This window comes from Cygnus atratus, chromosome 4 (genome assembly GCF_013377495.2).
Source record: "Cygnus atratus isolate AKBS03 ecotype Queensland, Australia chromosome 4, CAtr_DNAZoo_HiC_assembly, whole genome shotgun sequence".
NCBI lineage: Eukaryota > Metazoa > Chordata > Aves > Anseriformes > Anatidae > Cygnus > Cygnus atratus.
In genome coordinates this window covers 45,535,414-45,551,934 of record NC_066365.1, presented here as the reverse complement: position 1 = coordinate 45,551,934, position 16,521 = coordinate 45,535,414, and positions in this window count along the sequence as shown.

The following is a 16,521-nucleotide window of genomic DNA, read 5'->3' as shown; positions in this document are numbered from 1 at the left end:
CCTACCTTGGGGGAATTCAGCTCTGCAATGCTCAGGAGTCACAGCATTTCCCACCTTGCAGGAAGCACTCCTCCAAGGAGATACGACAATCTGCTTTTCCCTCTTTCAAGCCAATGCAGTCTTTCTGCTGAATGAGCTCTCAGGCATAAGGTAAAACATGGTGTTGCAGAAGACAACACAGGAGGAAAGCTCACAGCTATCTACTCAGCTGCTGTTATTTCTGCAACCCTATTTCTTGACTTCCTTAACTTCCTTTAACCTGTAAATGAGTGACCTCTCCACCAGGCCATTAAGACTCAGGTAAAAAGGAGTCTGGGAAATCTCACAGGTGAGGTGAAAGGAGTTGATGGCAATTCAGTAATTGCCAGAATGAGACAATGCCCTTCATTTACAGGAGAGGTTAGTCAGTGGAATCCCTATCATGTATATATACAGAAGGCCAGCTTCAAGAAATCACAGATTAACAACACACTTCACTAGTCCACACTAATGAATCCTGATTGTAATGTTTTTATGTTTTTTGTCTGTTTTTATTATTATTATTAAAAACAAATAATAATACTCTCCTAATTTGGGACCCAGTATGATTATTCAGGGACAAAGATGCTGACTCATGGCGTCAGATCTTTGGAGCTTCAAAAACCTGGACATGTTGTACCCAGACTTACTCTATGATACTTGTTATTGACAGAAACAAAACCATCTGACCTGCATCATTTCACCCACACATTTAATCTGAATTAACTACAGTCTCTTTGTCTAAACTCATGTATTATCTGCCTGCTCTGATATATAAATAAAAAAAAGACATATTTCACTTTCATGATCAGGTATTTTGTCCACTTTGAGCCCAAGTGTCTGCGTCTGCTTTACAAATCTTCTGTCTCATACATTTATCACTATTTGCTAACCTTGAACAGGAAGGCTTAAGCCATTCACGATTAATAAAAGACATGGTATATCTGTCTGCAACTTCACTGCTTGTCTTCTCTGCTTAGTCTTTCCCTTGGCAAAATAAAAATGCTGAAGGAAAATGCTGGGTTCTTTTTATTTATTTATTTATTTCTGACTGTAATCTACATTCCTTTTCTGTATTTCTGCTTCACCTGCAGAACCAGAAACTATTGTATGCCAGATGAAAAACTCAGATCTTAATGACCCTGTAAACAAAGCTGAACCTGTATCCTACTGTCATCCCAAATCCCTACAGTCCATTATGCCAGTTCTTCACTAGCAGCTCAGTTTTGAAGTATTAAATTTGAGCAACTGTACAGTGAATGTATTTTTGGAAGTTTCAGATGTTGGTAGTTAACCTACATTCTGTCATCCTGTTCCTTTACTTGCATACTTCTGACACCCTTCTGCTTCAAGTTGCTTTCTCTGTCTTTCCCCGAGTCATGAATTCTTCCCCCTCCCCAGCTCTTCTCCCTGTCTTTTCTTTTTTCCCCCCCATCAAGATAATGTTTTGTGAATAGCATTAGCAACATGGAATAGAAAAGGATGTTCAGGTTGGACATTTGGAAACGTTGATCCTGCTAGGCCAACAGTGCAGCAGTGAACTGATACATGCATGATCAGAGAAGTCTCATCCTGGAAGGTCTACAAGACTCGGCTACACAAAGCATGGCTGATCAGAGTTTCCTTCCCGCCCACATTTTTATGATTCTAGAAAATTCAGTGCAAGCACTTCAGTTGATAATATTTCACAGAATCACAGAATCATCTAGGTTGGAAGAGACCTCCAAGATCACCTAGTCCAACCTCGGACCCAACACTAACAAGTCCTCCACTAAACCATATCACTAAGCTCTACATCTAAACATCTTTTAAAGACCTCCAGGGATGGTGACTCAGCCACTTCCCTGGGCAGCCCATTCCAATGCCTAACAACCCTTTCAGTAAAGAAGTTCTTCCTAATATCCAACCTAAGCCTCCCCTGGTGCAACTTTAGCCCATTCCCCCTCGTCCTGTCACCGGGCACGTGGGAAAACAGACCAACCCCCACCTCGCTACAGCCTCCTTTAAGGTACCTGTAGAGAGCGAAAAGGTCGCCCCTGAGCCTCCTCTTCTCCAGGCTGAACAAGCCCAGCTCCCTCAGCCGCTCCTCGTAAGACTTGTTCTCCAGACCCCTCACCAGCTTCGTCGCCCTTCTCTGGACTCGCTCGAGCACCTCCATGTCTTTCTTGTAGTGAGAGCCAAAAACTGAACACAGTACTTGAGGTGCCTTTCATAAACCCATGCTGACTGGGCCTGATCGCCTGCTTGCCCTGCAAGTGCCGCGTGATGACACTCCAGATAGTCTGCTCCATGAGCTTCCCTGGCACCAAAGTCAGACTGACAGGCCTATAGTTTTCCAGGTCCACCCTCCAGCCCTTCTTGTAGATGGGCATCATGTTTGCTAGCTGCCAGTTGATTGGGACCTCCCATGATAGCCGGGGGACTGCTGATAAATGATGGAAAGTGGCTTGGCCAGCTCCTCTGCCAGTTCTCTCAGTACCCTCAGGTGGATCTCATCCGGCCCCATCGACTTGCGTACATCTAAGTGCTGTAGCGGGTCGCCAACCATTTCCTCATGGATTATGAGGGCCACATTCTGCTCCCCATCCCCTTCCACCAGCTCAGGGTACTGGGTATCCAGAGAACAACTGGTCTTGCTGCTAAAGACTGAGGCAAAGAAGGCACTAAGCACCTCAGCCTGCCACTGTAGGGATGGAGGAAAACACCACCTGTACTCCTGCTCCATCTACTAATCATCCCAGTCCCCTCAAGTCCGGTTTGATAGCCTTCAGGCTTCTCTCAGCAATTTCATCACTATCTGGATGATAGGCCTGGACTATCAAAATAGTATAGTAATCAGGGCGGCGAACCAGTTTAGGAAGGTTTCTGGCAACGTCCCTGACCCAGGCCCCAGGGAGGCAGCAGACTTCCCTACAGGTAGGGTCAGGCCGACATACAGGGCCCTCTGTTCCCCTGAGAAGGGAGTCGCCTACAACGATCCCCCTTCTTTCTTTCTTAGGGGAGGCAGTCTTGAGGCTTGGAGTCGACTTCCTCGCCCTAGGCATCCTCCTGGGTAGACTTAACCTCATCCTCACCCACCAGTCTCTCAAGCTCCAAGGCCTCAAACCTGTTGTGTAAGGGCACCTGGGAAGGCAAGGCCGGTAGGGAGGGGAGTTCCCTGTGACACCGAGCAGCAACTTGTTTCCATTCCTCCTCACCTCCTAAGGCCCCTCCCTCTGCCCGACAGCAACAGGGCAGGGGGTCCACCACTGTTTGGGGTGTCTCACCCCGGTGCCTTTCCTTCAAGGCCTGGCCGGGAGTTGCTCCACCGGTCTATCTCCTGCTCACACTCCCTGATAGCCCTCAACCTCTCCACCTCCCCCTTGAGCTCTGCCACCAGGCTGAGCAGGTCATCCACCTGCTCACACCTCACACGCACGGTGTCTCTGCCACCCTCTGACAGCAGCTACAGGCTCAGGCACTCCCTGCCTCCAGAGACCTGAACTGCCACATTTTTGAGCGGGCAGTCAGTCTGGGTCGCCACAGGCTTTCTAGAAAGAGCTTTCTGCCTAGCGCAGACCATGGCGGTTTAGCTCTAGGTAGCCAGCCGGTAGATGAGCTGTTCTCCTGAGCGCGGAGGGATGCTCTGCCCTGTCCGAGCGCGCCCTGCCCGCACGAACTGCCGTGCCGTGCTCTGTTTGCCCGCCCTGGTCGCCGCGCTCCCCAGGGGCCGCCTTTGAACGGCCGGGGAGGGGGCACTGCCCACTCCGCCCACGGCTCGTCAGCCTCCCTCGCGAGGGCTGCCGGGGCCTGGCGGCTCCCTCGGCTGCCTCGAGTGGCCTCGATGCCGGAAAAAATGCCCTGCCTGCCTCGATCCCCCGCTCTGCTGCAGAACGCATCTGCCCCGGAGCCGATCGCCTCGGCGAGGTAATACAATTTCAATACAACAAACAGCCCGGCTACTCCTGGAGGTTTCAGGACTGCATCTGTTGGTATAAGCTGCAGAGAGAATTACATTAAGTGGCATTTCCTTGTTGTCTCTCAGACTTCGTTAGCTGCATCACAACACCTTTACACGTTCAGAAGGAAAGACAAGCTCCAGGGCTGCTCTTAGTCTCTCTGAAGCCTCAGATCTGACTTCCCCACCACCCCTGCAGACACAAGAATATCTAGAAATAAATTCCAAGAGGCTGTACTAAATGGCCTGTTAACACCTGTTTTGCAATTCACATGCATCTGTGCCACCAATGCTTTCAAAAAACGAGTATTCTAGCATTCTAAAGTGTTGCTAGAACTGCTACTGAAACTTTTTCCTTAGGGCAAGATGCTAATAAACTGGCCTAGACCTTTTACTATCATCATTGTTGTCTGTTACAGCAGTTTTCTTTGTATATCAATCAGTCAGCTTTGAAGTCTCTTCTAATCTTCTTCAGCTACAGATAATTAATTATGAGTACAACGAACAGATTTAGCCAGGGGACTCAATTTGACATTACAGTTCTCACTTCTGTTTGGGAAACTCCAAATTTTAACTCAGGTACGAATCTTTGTTAGAGCTCACAGTAGAAACCACCATTTCCTTGCTTCTGAACAAAAACACAGCAGTATTTCCTCCTCACAATCCAGTAGGTGATTTTCTGAGCTCGGTTGTAAACATCTTTCCTAATAATTAAGAAAGGCATTTGCAGCAAGGCAGGGAAGGTGCTCTGCATGGCATTTTGTGCTGTATTGTTCCCTTCCCATAGTAACCCCATATAAAGGCTGTTGGCACCAATACAGAGCTCTCAAAACGGTTTTGGCTGTAGAAGTTGTAACGTGACTTAGTGGAAAGCTTCCTGCAAAGATGAGGTAAAAGAAAGGGAATGTCATACAGGGTTACTGTTACAGTCCAGGACGTTTTTGCCTAGAGAAAGCATATCGGATTGTGAGGTGTTGAAACAACAGTAAGGAGTATATACTTGACATCAACTCAGTGACTGCATCCTACTGCAAATTAGATTTTAAATTTAAATCAGGATTAAAGGACATGGTAAGCTATGTCTCTTAAAACATTTTATGGATTTGAGTATAATTGGAGCTTATTGCTTGCTTTTTTTTATAAGGAAGTAAGAAACCAAGCAAAATGAGCAAAGACTGTCCCCCCCCACCCCACGTATTTAAAAAAATTGAATTTTTCCAGTTCATATCCCTCATTACAAAACAACAGGTTTAGCTAGAGTATCTACAGATACTCTAGTATCAGGAACTTAAATATCTGTCTGGGCACCCTGCAGATCCCAAATGTTGTCCAGGGTATAGTGGAATTATTTTTAAATAGCAATCCCTTCCTAAACTCTTAGGTCAGCATGACGATCTTTCAGTGTCTGCGATCAGCACCAATCAAGTCAAGAGAAGAGAGAGAGAGATTCTTTTATCAGAAGTGCTTTCATGAACTCGTATAAGCCTTCACTCAGCAGCACTCTTAAGTATGCATTTCCCTGCTAACTGTACCGGCACATAACTGCGCTCTGCTGAATGGCACCTATGTTGAGAGGCTGTTATAGCCTTAGGAAGCTGTGCTGTGTACTGTGGAAGCTCTAGTCTCCATTCAGAGATACTGGTACCAAGGTAAAAACATCCCAGCCACTATAGGATTCTCATAAAAATAAACAATTCTCTTAATTATTTTCACTGGGAAATAAAGAGGATGCTCAGATGAGAACTGCTGGATAAAGGCAAGGCTCTGCAGGTGCGTGGGTGCCAGTGCCACATGGGAGCTGCCTGCCTGCTCCGCTGTTAACACCAAGTGTCCGCGTCCAGCCAGCACCTGGCACGACGCAGGAGTGAGGCTGTGTTGCACAGCTGGCACCAGCTCAGGTCCAGCCATCACCAGCTTCGCCCTCTCCAGGGTCTTCTGTCAGGATCGCTGTGCCTCTGTGTCATTGCTGGATCCAGATTTTTCTTCGTGGAAATGCAGGATTACAACTATTATTCTGCACACGCAGGACAGAAGATTTTCTTTTCTCTTCTGACAATGAACCAATTAATTTAAATAAATATAAAAACAGGGTGTGTTAAAAGAACTCGAGAAGTTGTCAGGCAAGCTGTAGGAGGATGTGCAAATCATACTATTCTGCAAAGCATTACACACACCTCATGGAACACTCCTGGTAGCTAGCAGAAAGAAATCACAGGTCCCTTAGGAAAGCGTAAGCACTGCTACAGGAAAACACTTCACACAGACAATGGGGCAGGGTTGGAACTGAATGTCATCTCTCCTGATTGTTGAAAGGCACAAGGAGGCCTAAAAGATAGCAGGTATGCAGGCAATTAAAAACTGGGTAAGATAGAGGGAAAAAACAAGATTGTCTTTCTCAGAGGAAGAATACTAAGGCGTGGATCAGCCCCAGGCAGCAGCATCTCTTGCTGGGGGCTCTAGCCCCATTTCTACCCCATCGTTTTTTTTCTTATTACATCTCGAAGAAGACAGAGGAAAGATTCCTTGCTTTTCACAGATGGAAAGGATCATGTAGGCACAGTCCCTCGCTCTGAACACACCGTGGTATGTACATGGTGGCAGAACTAAATAATCACATTTCACAAAACAAGGTTATAAAATGGAGTAGATTTGCTTTTTTAGAGGCGTTTCAAACTGACTGTGGTTGTGGCGCAGAGAGCGTATTTACAGAGCTAGCTACCTGTGGTGTTCCATTGAAAAGCCAGTTATTTCCCTTCTTCAGGTCTTAGGGGCTTTTTGCTTGTTAGATGTTTAATACCTCAGTGCTTTTAAGCATCTCTTGAGATTCCTCTTGTGACTGAAAATGTAATTGCCATTAGTGCAACATGGGTCGTACTCACATTCATAAAAATGGCAGCAGACACTCGAATATTTATAGACTGCACTAGCTTAATATAAATATAATGTTCTATATTTACATAATAATAGTCTAAAGGACCAACAAAGCACGCAGAAGAACAGGTGTGTAAGCACTGATTCGAGACTCTGGATAAGAGACACACAGCCCATGGTAAGCCCCATGCCTTCCCTTGAACTTCATTCTTTCTCGTGTAAGTTCACTTGCTGAGTTGTTGGGGTTTTTGTCCTGGGAAACCCCAAAGCCTCACAGATTACACTGAGAACTGAAGAAAAGATAGAAGTAATCTGCAGGCACAAAGCATTCTTAAGGACATGGTTGGAGTTTACCGATAACAAGGATGAATTCGTCAGTTACAGAATTTTTTTTTCTGTCTGTCTCCTGAGCTTTCTGCAGGAAAATGAATGTTTTTCCCACTTTTGGACAGCTTTAAATTTCTCACTACATCTGTCTTTTTATTGTATCACTACTGTTGCACAGAACATACTACATGAAAGTTGGGTGCCTGAGCAACGCTCTTGTGAGAAAAGAAATCATGGGCGAAGCGAATGCACAGATTGCTCAGTGACCTAGGTGACTTCGTCAGTCACTAATGCTTGCAATTTTGTGTTGATCCTGCGCAGCTAAATTTCACCCCTGGAAAATGTCTGCATAAATAGCACAGTGTGATTACTCTTGTCTGTATTTATGAGCTGCAACAATATGTTCTCCCATTTACCATCTAAAATGTCTTTTCCTAATGTGCATTACAGCTTATGAGGGCTTAGTTCTTCCTTGTAATGTATCAGCATTCAAACGAATTGCCTCATCAGTAAGATTGCTAACATTACTGTGGCTACTACAGCTAACCTTTGCTGCATGGTAGGAATATATTCAGTGAAAAAGTACTGCAGCTAACTGGAGGAAAATAGGAAAGAACAGGCATCCTGGTATACAGCTCTCTGTAAGCATCATTTAGCTTTTCAGTTACAGCTGGTTTACTCATACCAATGTGTATTTAACTATTACTCTCCTAAAAAAACAACAACAACAAAAAACAAACAAACCAACCAACCAAACACACAAACAAAAAAAAAAACTTACAGTTTTCCATGTAGTCAAACCATTTCCATCCTTTATATTTATTATGAAAGCACAATTATTACTGAGCTTGAAGATGGTAAGACCAGCCTTTCCTTCTGCTGCCTCACTTTAGAAAACCAGCAATTCTCACACTTAGCATGTTTTATGTGTCTGGTAATGGCATTCAGTGTTAGAAGCAAACACTTGAATTGCATGTGATACAGAATAAAGACAGACCTCCTTTTTGTTGTTGTTGTTTCTTTTCCTTGTTTTAAGAAAGCTACTGTTGGCCTGGTAATATAGTCACATAATTTCAATAGGGCAGGTCAGACACAGACACAGACACAGATTTCTAGGTTGGAAGAGACCTCAAGATCATCGAGTCCAACCTCCGACCTAACACTAACTACTCCACTAAACCATATCGCTAAGCTCTACATCTAAACGTCTTTTAAAGACCTCCAGGGATGGTGACTCCACCACCTCCCTGGGCAGCCCGTTCCAATGCTTAATAACCCTTTCGGTAAAGAAGTACTTCCTAACATCCAACCTAAAACTCCCCTGTCGCAACTTTCGCCCATTCCCCCTCGTCCTGTCACCAGGCACATGGGAGAACAGACCAACCCCCACCTCTCTACAGCCTCCTTCAAGGTAACTGTAGAGAGCGATAAGGTCGCCCCTGAGCCTCCTCTTCTCCAGGCTGAACAAGCCCAGCTCCCTCAGCCGCTCCTCATAAGACTTGTTCTCCAGACCCCTCACCAGCTTGGTCGCCCTTCTCTGGACTCGCTCGAGCACGTCCATGTCCTTCCTGTAGCGAGGGGCCCAAAACTGAACACAGTACTCGAGGTGCGGCCTCACCAGAGCCGAGTACAGGGGGACAATCACTTCCCTAGACCTGCTGGCCACACTGCTTCTTATACAGGCCAGGATGCTGTTGGCCTTCTTGGCCTCCTGAGCACACTGCTGGCTCATATTCAGCCGACTATCAACCAATACTCCCAGGTCCTTCTCGGCCAGGCAGCTTTCCAACCACTCATCTCCCAGCCTGTAGCTCTGCTTGGGGTTGTTGTGCCCCAGGTGCAGGACCCGGCACTTGGCCTTGTTGAACTTCATACAGTTGACCTCAGCCCATCGCTCCAGCCTATCCAGATCCTCCTGCAGAGCCTTCCTGCCCTCGAGCAGATCGACACACGCACTTAGATTGGTGTCATCTGCAAACTTACTGAGGGTGCACTGGACGCCCTCATCCAGATCATCGATAAAGATATTAAAGAGGACCGGCCCCAGTACCGAGCCCTGGGGGACACCACTTGTGACCAGCCTCCAACCAGATTTGACTCCATTCACCACAACTCTCTGGGCCCGGCTATCCAGCCAGTTTCTAACCCAGCGAAGCGTACGCCAGTCCAAGCCCCGAGCAGCCAGTTTCTTGAGGAGAATGTTGTGGGGAACGGTGTCAAAAGCCTTACTGAGGTCAAGGTAAACCACATCCACAGCCCTTCCCTCATCCACCAAGCGCGTCACTTTGTCATAGAAGGAGATCAGGTTCGTCAAGCAGGACCTGCCTTTCATAAACCCATGCTGACTGGGCCTGATCGCCTGCTTGCCCTGCAAGTGCCGCGTGATGACCCTCAAGATAATCTGCTCCATGAGCTTTCCTGGCACTGAGGTCAAACTGACAGGCCTATAGTTCCCTGGGTCAGTTCTTGCTAAAAGCTTGGGACTTCAGGTTTTATTCAAACATATATTTCCTGGCCCTCGATCACAGCCATTTATATTTGCAAGGTTTATTCTGCAGCTGCTTTTCTTTTAGTGTTAGTCATTTTCTGAGCATGAGTCATTATTGTGCATACTTGGTCTGAGTTGTTAGTACACTGCAGAAAACCTGAGCAACCATGTGAATCAGTAAGTAAAAACAAGCCCAGGAAGATTTTAGTGATGGATATTAGGACTCCTTGGGGAAGGACTTAGAATTGTCCAAGAGGAAATTTTACAAGGAGAAGAGAGTCACTGCTGAGTGTGAAGTCAAGCTCCAAACACAACCTCCAAGATGTCCCGCCTCTTGTGGAAACAAAGAAAAGAGGTTTGGAACTTGCCTTGAAAAGGGAATTTGTTCTAGCCAGGAACCTTTCATCAAGAAGAAGAAAGTTTGCTTTGTGAGGAAGTGCAACATATATTCCCAAGATAGGAAGCAAGCTTCCCTGATGCTGAGTTGCTTGGTCCCTCTACACAGCCTCTGAACAAAGAGAAATGGTCAGTGGTTCAACCAATTCTTTTCCATTCTGCATTTCTGGGCACTACCAAGCAGTCTTTCCTTATATTTTATTGCCTTCCAATTGCACCCCCCCTGCCCAGCTCAGCCCCAGCCACAAAGGAAAAAAAAATGAGGTGAGGAGAAAGAGGTTTCAATAATCTAGCAGGTTACAAAGCACAGGTTACTATTAATCTTTATTTCCAACCCCCCCCCCCCCACCTAAGTCATTTCCTATATACATAGACTAAAAGACTCCAGGAGATGTTTGGTTTGTCTTCCTGAGGGGTCAGAAAATGAAGTTGGGTTTACAGCATAGAAGGCTTGGGGCTTTTATTTTATTATTATTTATTTATTTTATTTTGTATTTTGATACAATTGATTGTATAAAATATGCTGAAGACAGATAAGAGGAATTCTTCTGTATAGCTGCTACTTCTATGAACACGAATTTATCAAAGACCCTTTAAACTTAAGTAGTCAGGATGATCATGTAGTAAATCCTTTCAACGGAAGTAGTCTTTCAAGAAATGCAAACCATTAAGGTTGCTGTATGGGAGCCTGTGGGCTTCAACAGACAGGTACACAATGATGTCCACTTGAAAAAAAGAGCCTGATTATCTCTGAGCATATGCTATATTTTAGGCACAAACGACATTCACTCTAGAACACGTTAAATGCTTGAGGGGTCTTCTCATCAGTTAGGGGCAAGAAGGTCAGTCAGCCTGCTGCTCTGTGGTTTTCTGGTAGCAAGGGCCCTCTGGTAGGCCCCTGCTATAAAACAGAAGTAATAATCTTGACTTTAAAAACCTTGCTGTAGTTTTTCTCAGGTCAGTTACACCAGACTTCTTTGATGCTGCTCTAGCTTCCTCATACTTGCTCTGCCTTATTTAAAAGGCAACCTCTGCCTTTGACAGTGACAATAGACGTTTCTTCTTGCACGGTGACAGCCTTCTCGTTTTCCCCATCTCACACATCCCCTGTGCTGGCATGGCCTCCTCATTGCTTTGATTATTCTTTTCAGGTTTCCAGTGTGCTTTGTTGTTGTTGTTTTGGCCAGCCACAAGCTGTTGGTTGTATCACATCCCCCATCCTGACACGATATAAGACAAATAGACCGTGTTTTCCAGTGTCAAGCCCAATAGGATGTTCTACTTGAAAAGAATATTTCTGTCGTAGTGATGACGCATTTCTGCCTGCAGGCTGTATTTCTGCTACCTGTGGACCAGGAGATCTAAGTTTGAAACTAACCTGCCTGGCCCAATCAGTCCCCAGAATCAGGAAGAAAAAAAAGCCTGGTACGGTGTCTGCTGAGATAAATCGCTGAACTAGCAGTGAGTAAACAGGACTGAGGCAAGATGTTTTCTGGGTCTTGCCTCAGAACCTAGAAAAAGGAAAGGGACAGAAAAGAGCAGAAAAGAAAAGAGAAAGGAGAAAGGAGAAAGGGGCTGGCAGCAGCAGGAGGCCCAGCAGCATGGGGAGGTTGGCAGAAGTGCTTCCACATGCTTACACACTCAGCGACACACCAGCCTGCCTTGCCAAGCACATTTGTAGCACTGAAGGGGCGAGGAATAGAGCACTTCTGCAAATGGTCTTGTGGCAGCTGAAGTCAAGGAAACAAAGGAGACATGAAACAGAAATGGACGCTAGAAGCAGAAGTCCAAAGAGTTCTCTTGGCTGCAATGGCGAGGGAGGGAGGAACTGGGTGAAATCCTGGCAAGGTGGTGATAATAACAGAGTGATTTCAAGCTGTGGCATGTGGCTGACCTTATACACTGTATGAATAACAAATGTACATGTAAGCATGTGTACAGAGAAATCCGAGGAAGCAACTGGAAAACAAAATCGAGGGAATCCCTAAATCTCCACAACTGATACACCAAGAGCTTTTTCCCGTTTACTCAGAAGGGGTTACTGGGAGTTTTACTGGTACTATCTATGGCAAGATGAGGATCTTTCTGTTCATTTGAAACAATTCATGTTTGCATCACAACAGGGATAAGCTGCAGACATCTAGTGGACAGAAACGCAGTGGGAAGTCGCAATCATAATTTTTGTCTTAAATCACAGGACTCAGGTCACTGTGCAAAAAGCAAATAATTCTTCTCAAAGAATAGGATGCAGCCCACACTGATACAGCAGTGGTCAATGTGGGTATGCAAGTGCATTGCAGGGTTTAAGCCCATTTATGAAAAAGTTCAAGCCAAACCCAGCTATTTTCATTCACAAACAACCACCTTTAATGGTGGAGAGCCTGTAATATAAACTGTGAGGAGGCACCGGAGTTACAAGTGGTACCTGTTATCACTTGGCCTGTTGGTAGAGAGACCAGTGTAAATTTAAGACTTACACTTAGTTGCTGCATAGGAGTGGTCTGCATATGTTGTGTTACTGTCTGCTCCAGCAGAATGCTGGGCTTTCGCTGATGCCATCCAGGCTACTTTCATGTAAACCATTCTTTAATATCTTAATTATTTTCATTTTGTTTCTTTGTATTTCATTGTCAGTGTGCATCTGATGACTGTATGAGTGGCACCTGCAATGAGACTTAGACTGAATTAGACTGAATGAGTTAAATGTAATTTGCAGAAAACAAAGCCAAAATACAAATCTCTTGCGGGTTTTCCTGCTGCATGATGGCACCTGACTGAAATCCTGTTCTCATTACAAAGCAAAGTTATTCTGTTGACTGTAGGCCATGCTGGACCTTAAATATTAAGTCTTAAAGAAGTCAGTCAGGTCCTGCATGAATTAGGGGAAACTGTTTTTGTACAGACTCACATCTTTTTCATTTCCAAACTCTGCCATGTTTTGTTAGCAAAGGTTTGCTGCTTGAGCACAGATTGGCTGTTGGTTATACTGGTGTCATTCTGAACTAATGCCATTTAGTGTTTTAGAATTGCTTTGTATTATGCTTGCATACCTGTCAGGGAGACTGAGTTGCCTGAAATGAGCAGATGATTTATCCTTCTCTGACACGCAGGGTCAGGAATGTCAGTGCCGAGTTGCTCCAGGGAGGTCTGGCATTCATTTATGTTTAAGCCACTGTAGCTGAGGACGGAAGACAATAGCAAATTTGTATTGCTGTAGCATCATGCACTTCTAGGTAAAGATTACCACTCCTAGTGCTAGCCGTGGCATGAACATGGTATGTTATCGCTGTCCTTGGAAAGGTTACTGGTTTGATTCCAGCTTCCTGGTCTACATCATTCTGCTGATGTGTTTTTCTGTGGTCAACACACACCTATTTACTCAGTATCCCTCTACTGCAGATGAAGATTTTATTTTAAAATCAATGAAGAATTTATAACAAAGGTTCACGACTGATTCTTTTCCAATTTTTTAATTCTTAAGTAGGAAATCAATGCTTATAACAATTACTTTGATGTCCGCTCGTCAGCATGGGCATCAGTCTCCTGCCAACCTGTCATTTTTTATCGCATTGGTGAGTTGCAGTGTGTTTGGCTCCCCACAGTAACATCTAGGTTAATTAGTTATAGTACTGAAAACCAGGACTGAAGAACTGAAAAGCATGACTTGCCTGAGGCGTGTTTCAGTGTGTCGCTAAGGTTCTGCTGCAGTGTCCTGGAATTACAAGTTTACAAAGAACAGCTGGTATATCTATGCCCGCTCAGATGAGAAGGTTTCAACAAAGAAACAGATACTATAGTTGGGTTTTCTTTTTTTTTTTCTTTTGTCCTTTTTGCCTAACAGAAAAACTCAAGACAGAGGTAGAATGTTAAGTATTTAGTTTAAATTTTCTTTAAAATTGCACAGAAACAATTTGTCAGGAAACAAAAACCTGTCACATCATAAATCCACAGCACCTGTTGTCACCACTTACCTCTAATGTGTATGTATCAAGATTAAAATTCACTTAAACAAGTGTTCCTAAATCACCTACAATCACTTACCCTGTGGCTCTGTTGCTGGCAGTAGTGTCCCTAGAGCTCAGACGTAACCCAGCCGTGCCCTCCCTCCTTGTGGGCATGCTTCCCAAAGGGCCAGCTCAGTGAACGTTTCCCAGCACAGAAATAAATCTTCTCACCCACCTTAACCCTTATCTTTATTTTTGTCCAAGTGAAACCTGAAGGTGTAGCACTTAGCGGGGCTCCCAGGCTTGGGACCTGGCAGTCCTCTCCCACTGCACTAACACGGAAGGCCCTGCTGCAGCTGGGAACTGCCAGGGCCTTGTCTCTCAGTGCTCGGGCCTTGCTGCAGGCCCACTCCAACACAGCGTGGCATGGCACATGGCATATTTTGCACAGCAGGAGCAAAACACAGACGGCAAAGCTAAGCTGGGGAGTGTGCCAGGCCCTGCACAAGACTGCAAAAGTACCCAGCCCCTGCTAGCTCGGGCACATGGAAAGCTGTCTGCCCTTAACTCAGCATGTCCCCCTGAGCTGATGTTATCATTTCTCCACCTCTTTCCTTGCTAGGAAAGGTTTTTAATGGCTCACTGTGCTTTTGATCTCAGGTTCTGGCTTTGACAGAAACAGGCCTGGCTGGCAGCACAGAATCAGATGAATGAATAGTTCATGAACTGTTCTCCTAATGGCCTGTGGAATTGCCTCCAGAGATGCTTCATGTTTGTCATGGTTCTTGCTTTCCATTACAGCCTCCTTTGATGTAGGTCCCTTCAGTCAGACATAAGAAGACCAATTAAGTCAATTGTGATCCATTCACTGCTAATACTAAATTACGTAAATATCTTCTTCATCATCCACATGTACTGTGGGCACTATTAGGGCAAGTCTACACATGGGAATTATTCTGGAATGAGGTGTGAATTTGCAGGTATTTCACACACCTCCCTAAGCTCTCAATATAACACAAAACGCACATTTGCAAACATGAATTAAGCAAAACCTCACCAAAGCGCTCAGTCAAGGTTAGAAGTGGCTACAGGAAGAGCTAGCACCACATCAGGCATCTTGTTCTGTCAAAATCCAGGTGCTGTAGTTCAACCTGATCTAAAGAAAGCACAGTTTAAAATACCAGTCACTGGCACACCTTCGTGCTGCTGGAAACTAGGAAGGCACTTTCTGTTACCAAGTATGCAGAACTGATTTGCAGACAGTGCTAGGTGCAGTGAGCGCTTTCAGTTCTACTGAACTGGAGCCTACATTTCAGCTGGCTGACCTTAAAAAAAAAAATAAAAAAAAATCACGCCCATTTATCTAACTGTTAAAGTTAATTTTTAAGGTCAGAAAATAAAAAGAGAATCATCCTGCTTTGAACAACAGAAAATACTGGTGCTCAGAGCTACCTGGTTTTGGCCTCAAGCTGAGTCGCTTCCTCCATGCTTTACAGCTAAAAATTACAGCTGTGCTCATAATAGTATTGTAACCATCACAGATTTGGCTCCTATAAAATCCAGCTGAACATGAATCATTTTACCCTTCTTTAGCATGAAATGAATAATACACACAGAGGTAGAGAGGTTTTTCCATTCTTGCATTTAGGAGATTCAGAAGTGAAATCATATTGCATATACAACTCATTATCCTTGACTCCTTAGGGAAAAAGGGAGGAATAGATTTGCATTGTGTTCATTTATCTGGCCTCAAATTTTTTGCACTCTCCATTATTACTGACATACTAAAGAAACTTGTTTTCCTGCTGACATGCATTTCTCCAGCAGCACTAGACCACCGCCACTAACAGTAAATACAGGCATCATGACAGCACCTAAAAGCCTAGTAGGAAAAGATCCTTAGCTGCTGTCATCACTTCATAAACCTCTGCAGAGCTGTAGCAATTTGCATCAGCGGGGCATCTGCCATATATAATTCTGTTTGCTGAGAAAGGCTGCTGAAGGATGGTCTGTGGCCATTAGCAGCTCCCAGAGCGTGCGCCGGTAATCCACGGGGCTCCTTGCTTTGCATTCAGCTGCTTGGCCACGCATTTCTCCACATCAGTTCTTACTGTTAGCACAAAGGACATGTAGCAGCTTGGAAGGTAGTCTATGAAACAGTCTAGCTAATGGTGTCTCCACAGAAAGTAAACTACCGCCTACGCACAGCAATTTCACATATATTCCCTTCCTTGTTCTCCTCATCTCCCCTGTTTGCTCTAGTTCTGCATGCCCACATCAAAAGTACAAGTGCTAGTTTCTTTTTTTCCATCTGTCCCCCACCCCAAGCACACACTTTCTTGTACATTTGCCAGGGGCTGAGAGAGTCTGCAAACAATCTGTTCTTCAGTGGACTGACAACAGAGGGAATTCCAGATGCGAAAGGAAATGAATAAGGAGTTTGACTCAGCTAGGAAGGGTTCAAGGGTACAGCAGCCAGAGGCAACTCACTGTTTTGACTGGGTTGTCAAAACATTCAAATCACTGTACCTGTTTATTCA